The following is a 6,829-nucleotide window of genomic DNA, read 5'->3' on the forward strand; positions in this document are numbered from 1 at the left end:
CCACTCTCACCACTGGTCCTGAAGGAATCATGTGTCCTGGATTCCCTGTGTTTCCAGTTCCTATCTGTACCAGTGTACATCCTCTGGTCTAGCCGGATTTGTAAGGTAGGATTGGGATCATGATAGTTGCAGGGCAGTGGGGGGAAGAAGCATTTAGGAACTAGAGGAAAGTTGTATTTTTCATCGTTGTTACACTGCACCCTGACTGGCTCTTCTCCTCCCCGCGACCCTTCTGTAAGGGGATGTCCAATTGCCTACGGATGGCATTTGGGTCTCTACTCCGCACTCCCCCTCATTCACAATGATATGATTTTTTTGTTCTTTGATGCCTGATACCTGATCCCTCCGACACCTCAAGACGGCACAGGCTGGTATGCTTCTTCCATGTGGGCTTTGTTGCTTCTGAGCCAGATGGCCACTTGTTTTCCTTCAAAGGATGGGTAATTTTATGAGGAAACCGAGACTCTGCAAAATGAAGTTGTCCAAGGCAAGTCCACTTGAAAGAGAAGGACCCAAGGTGAAGACCCATCCGGTGTAGAGTGCCTGCCTCCAGAAGGTAGCCCGTTGACCACTGCTGTCTCTCAAGGAATAATGATTACTCTCTATTGGGCTTGAGCACTGTGCTAAGTGTTTACATGCTTGACTGCACTCAATCCTTATAGCAAGCCTGTGACATTAGAATAATGTCCTCCATTTTATGTATTGGAAAATTGAGGCTCATGGAAATAAAAAGGAGCCGGGGCTTAAACCTAAGCAGGTCTTACTCCAAGACCACTGATGCTCGCCCGCTTGAAAAGACCACTGCAGAGATGGGTACTGTAGCAAAGTGCAATGAAGAAACACAGAGATTCTCTATCAGAAAGAATAGTGTCTGGGGTCTTAAAGACAAGCAGCCATCTAAGTGAGGAATCAGCTAAGTCCGCATGAAAGAAGCACACCAACCTGTGTGATCCGAGGGTTATAAATAATAAAATCCAGATCTGAAGGAGAGAGTGGTACTTGGTTTGCAGAAGGATATGAAGGACATTGGAAGCCAGAAGTCGCAGGACCCTCACGTGGATTAGTTAAGCCTCTGGTAAAACCCCTCTGTCCAGAGTTCAGGGATGTGTATAGGCTTGCCATCAGACATATAGCCTGTTAAAGTTGATTATGGTAGGTGTAGTTAGGTTATCATGTAAAACCTTATCAGTTGGTTTCCCTTTGACCTGTTTTAAAGTTTCTTTCGTTTTAAATATTTTATTTTCTTGTTGATGGGGGTTTTCTATGTTTATCATTGTCGTTGGGTTTTTTGTTTTGTTAGCTTGCTTTCTTCCTGTTTGTGTTTTGTATGATTTCTGTATACAAAATCCAGGATAGACTGATCTCTAGAGACCGTAACTGGATCAATAATCATCTAGGGGATGGCAACAAGGACGGTGGGTGGGAGCTAACAACAAGGACGACAACAAAATGCTCTGAAATTGTGGTGATGATTGCACAAATCTTCTTAATATGATTGAACAATTAAGTTGTATGGTATGTGACATACACACAAATAAAACTGCTTTAAAACAACAACAACAGCACTAGCCTTGGGCACAACATGGAAGCTCGTCCAGGCTCCAGGGCTCTGCTTTCCTGGCTGAGACGGTGATATCATGGGCAGGGAGGCTACTAATGAAGGTTTTCCTATGGCTCTTGTGCCAAGAAAAAGCAGTCCACTGCCACAGAAATAAATAGATAAAAGACTGCTGCTCTTAGGCTTCCCTCACCCTCCGTCCTCGCTCTGTGACGCTGAGTCACCTAATAACAGGCCAAGCCCCTCAGAAAACGGTGTCATCGTCCAGTCCGCCGTCCCTCCCACTCAACTGGACCTAGAACTAGTGTTTGTTGCAACTGCTGTGTTGGCCCCATCTTAACGAATGGGCTCTGCCTGGCAGCTTCCTGGAGGTGTCAGAGGCCCTACAGGGATCTCCGTGCCCCACTGTTGGCTGGGCTTTCTCTCTGGCCCTGGGACCCTGCGGGGCGAGGGCAGGCTGGGCGAAATGAAATGAAGATGACAGCCCCAAACCAAGCCCATTGCTGCCAGGTTGGTTCAGACTCAAGGCAGCCTCACGTGTGCAGAGTAGACCTGCGCTCAGTAGGGTTTTCAAGGCCTCTTGGAAGCCGATGACCAAGTCTTTCTCCTGAGGCCCCTTCTGAAGACTGACTCACTCACTGACCCATCGCCTCCCTGCAGAAGCCTCAAAGGGGAACCGAAGTTACAAAATCAGCCATGCAGCAGGTTGAAAAGGTGAAGGAGGGTTGCCCAACTCTTCTGCCTTCCTGAAAAATGATGGGTCCCAGTAATAGCCTTTCTGGGCTCAACCAGTGCCCCAGTCCTTTACCACATGCCCCAGCATCTTCCCTGCCACAAGCGCTGAGACACAGCTTGTGTCTCTGAAGCCAGGTTCCACCACTCGGAGGTAGGGTTGACAAGCTGCCTTAGCAACCATCAGAGTATGAGCCCAAACTGTAGCTAATGAGGAGGCTGGACCTCAGCCACCTCACACACTCATGATGTGACTGGCACACTGAGAACACTGCGGAGATGAAGCATGCTGATTCCTTACAGGCGTGGGCGAGCCAGATACCCCAACTTTATCAAAGGCTTGATTCAGCCAAATCTTTCTGCATGTATACCTTTAACCACTATTTTCTGGTGAGCATGAAGGATTTCTGGTCCTTGGCTCGGGGGATAGGTTGAGTGAGGCAAGGGATCCCCCAGTAGCTGGCTGGTTGCTACTGGCCTGCTGGCTATGTCCACCTAGATGTCCCACCACCTCCGTGGGCCTAAAGCCCAGATTGAACCTCCTTTTGCCCCACCCAAAGTTCCCCCAATGATTTTCCTGTTTCTGCCAAAGATGGCATTGTGCTTCTAGTCACGGAGGCACGGAGCTTGTGTGAAATCACTCCTTTATTATCCTTCTTCCCCAGCTTCTCGTCTCTGCATGGTCATGAAATTAGCCCCATCCTTTCCCAGTATTTCCCCCTGAGACCCCCTAGACCAAAGACTCCTATTTATCTCTCTCTTCATCTCCAAACGCCTCTCCCTTGAACTTCTCTTTGGCCCAGCCAAGCAGTTCACACACAACCATCAGAGTCATCTTCCTAAAATCCCACTGTGTGTGTGCAGAGCATCATTCCCAGCTCTGAATTTGCTTTGATGGTCTCTTGCCTTTGTGATACAGGAAAAAAGCACATAGTCTGGCATTCAAGGCCTATTTCTACAATCTCCAGCCTATCTGGGTTCAACCAGCCCTTCCACCACAGCGCCCACATGGACAATTCCTTCCTTCTGAGCCTACCTTTGATTGACTCCCACTGCCCTGTACACCACAGCGGCTCCCGGATTTGGCCACTCTGCCCTCCCCTCCACCTGTTGAAATCCCAATCATATGCTACCTTGTCCGGCAAGGCTCCCTTGTGCAAAGTGAGTGCTGCTTCGCTGCAAGCCCAAGTAGGGCCTCACACAGTTCACGAAGGCTTACTGAATCGCCCTTTGGTCATAGAGGTCTCTGAAATGCCTAGAGTCATAGCTCACTGAATGCAGTTGATAATTCTAACTCCCACCAGAATTTGTCCCGTTGACAGTTAACAGAAAGGCAGGAATTAGGTGGAGATGGTTTTGGTTCCCAACCGGCTCTCCCATTCCTTCCCTACCCACTGTCTACCTCAGAATTCAGCCTGCTCCTGGCCTTAGAACCCCTCGCCAGGAAGATCTTTTCCCTCTTTGCAGATTTCCAGAGGGAACTTGCTGAAAGGGGTGATCCTTGGAAATGAAAAAAATGAGGACAACTTAAATTTGGGGCTACTATAGGCCTCCTTCTGGCCTGGTTGCTGGTACTTGGAAGGAAAGAGCCAGCCCGTGTCTGTATCTAGGAGGGGAAACTGAAGTAGTGTGAGTTGCCACTTGGCCTTTTTTTTTCTTACTGGTGGTGTAGTGGTTACAAGCTGGGCTGCTAACCTAGAGGTCAGCAGTTCGAAACCACCAGCCACTCCAAGGGAGAAAGACCAGGCTTTCTACTTCTGTAAAGTAGTAGTCCTGGAAACACACAGGTGTAGTTCTTCCTTGCTCTACCAGGTCGCCATGACTCAATGGCAATGAGTTTGGTTTATTGATTAGAAAGTAAAATGCCATCACATCCAAGAATCTCTTGAAATTAGCCTCTCGACCATATGTACTTGGCTTAAACATTTGACCTTCTAGGAATTTCCGTAAGCTATGAAACACTGCATATACCAGAGAACCCAAATGGTTGAATGTTACCGTTAGCAGCTGTCGATTGGGCTCCCAACTCATGGCGTCCAGATGCACAGTGGGTTGGTTGCTGCTTGGACCACTGTGATTTATGGGGCTCTATTGCCTAACTATCACCAGCAAGACTGTCTTCCTACTCTGTCCTACTCTGGAAGCTCCACTAAAAATTGTTCAGCATCATAACAACACACAAGCCACCAGTGACTGGCTGTATAGAAGGTATACTGATGGGGATTGGATCTCCCACGTGTAAAGGGAGAACTCTACCACTGGACCTCCATGCCTACTTTTCCATGTATCCCTTGAAGCTTGTCCTAATTTCTTCCCTGTGGAAGCCTACCTGAGTTGTGGACCATCTCCCGTTCTGGAATCATCTGCAGAACCCAGACTGTTCCAAGTCTGAGCCTTCCCTGTTAGCCCTGATGACTGCCCCAGACCCCTGGCCCACACCCCAGAGTGACGGTGGCCTTCGCAGAAAAGGAAGGCAAGATCGTTGTGATTGCTCGTTTGGTTGACACCTGGCAACCCCAACAGCTGTTGACACCACACTTCCATAAACAGTGTGATTGAAGCACTTAGAGACAAAGGCTCTCTGTTCACATACCTTCATGCAGACTGGGTGGCACCTGTCTTACCTGCTCCCAAACCAGACCATCAAAATGACAGGGCTTAAAAGAAATGGAATGTTTCTTACCAATCGGAGCTGATTTTATCAGGCAAGTCGGACGGATTTCCTTTCCCAAGTAAACCAATGAGTCAAAGTGACCAAGATGAAAAGATAATGTAACCAATTGTTCACCAAATATTTATAGAGTGCCTGGCACTGTTGTAGGCCATAAGATAAAGTAGTTAATAAAAGAAGCTAACCTTCCTTCCTGGGCATGAAGAAAAGAGAAACGGAAAATAAATAACAACAACAACAAATACACAACATTAGCACATCAGACAGTGGTATATACTAAGGGGAAACATTCAGCCAGGACAAATATTTTACAGTTAAGGTGGCATTTAGGACAGCAGCCTTGATTTCTACATCTCTAGCCTTGGTGCCTGGCATGTAATAGGTGCTCAGTTTGTTGAATGAATTTTTAAAATTTCAATGAATGTTTGTAAGCTTGCAATCATCTTCTTTCCTCCTCTCTGTTGTTGCTTCTTCCCTTTTTCTCTTCTCACCATAACATTTCCATAGTCTAGAATTTTTACCATTTAAAAAAACCAACATGAGGAAACAACTGATAAACGTTGATAAACACGCCGGCTAACAAACATATGAATCATATACCACCTTGTTCCCAGCCAAAAACGTTCAAAAGCGAACAGCAAAGAAGAAAATCCATATTTCACCCAACAGAGTCATGAGATTTTATAGTGCTTGATTCCAAAGTGCACGCACGAGCAGAGGGAGACCAGCGCTCTTATGTCCAGTGCTAAGGGGAATTTTCAATGGAGGTGAATTTTCCTGGCAGGCAGTTTCCTGTTCTGTATCAAAAACCTCAAAAGTGTACAACTACTTTGATCCAGTATCTCTACTTCTGGGAATTTATCTACAGAGCAGTGTTACCGCAGCTCTTCGGAGATAGCGCGTGCAAAGAATTTTTAAAAGATGTCCCTCCTAGAGATGCTCATCAAAGTATTGTTTAGCAAAAATTTAGATACAATCAACAATTTGAAGATTGATTGTGTGGAATGATGCAATAGCCACACAGGTGATAGCGTGTAATTCTTTTTAAACATGACAGAAGAATTTTCGCAATAAAATGTGTTCCCAATGCGCAGTTGGGTGAATAAAGCTATTCATTCAGCAATATAGATGCCTTATGATCCCATCTTGGTAAAAATAGGAAAATATACATACATTACACATGGGGAAGAGTCTGGAAAGGTAATGTCCATTGTGGTCATCTTTGTAGGTTAAGTCACAAGGAGTTCTCTCTCTAATCTGTTCTTCCTTTTCCCCCCCTTCTCTACACCCCCCCATAAAATGCATTAAGTGTACAGTTGTTATTAGACACTGTTGAGCCCATTCCATTTCATAGCAGCCCCGGGCACAACAGAAAGAGACACTGCCCCGTGCTGCGCGATCCTCACAATTTTTTCTATGCCAAAGCCCATTGTTGCAGCCACTTTATCACTCCATCTCATTGAGGGTCTTCCTTTTTATTTTTTTTTAAAAAGGGGGTGGTTTGGCCTCTCTGCGTTACCAAGCATGCCATCCTTCTCCGGGACTGATCTCTCCTAGTAATATGTCCAAAATACCTGAGATGAAGTCTCACCATCCTTGCATCGAAGGAGCATGCTAGTTGAACTTCTTTTTTTTTTTTTAATCATTTTTTGGGGGTCGTACAACTCTTATCACAATCCATACATCAATTGAATCAGACGTATTTGTACATAATGTTGCCTTCATTCATTTCTAGACATTTACTTTCTATTGAGCCCCTGGCATCAACTCCTTTTTTCCCTCCCCTTCCTCCCCACCCACCACCCTCCTAATCCCCGATAGATTGCACATTGTTATTCTTTCCATCTCTCACATCGACTGCTGTCCCC

The sequence above is a fragment of the Echinops telfairi genome, unplaced genomic scaffold (genome assembly GCF_000313985.2).
Source record: "Echinops telfairi isolate 266 unplaced genomic scaffold, ASM31398v2 ScPeMD7_2010;HRSCAF=2546, whole genome shotgun sequence".
Classification (NCBI taxonomy): domain Eukaryota; kingdom Metazoa; phylum Chordata; class Mammalia; order Afrosoricida; family Tenrecidae; genus Echinops; species Echinops telfairi.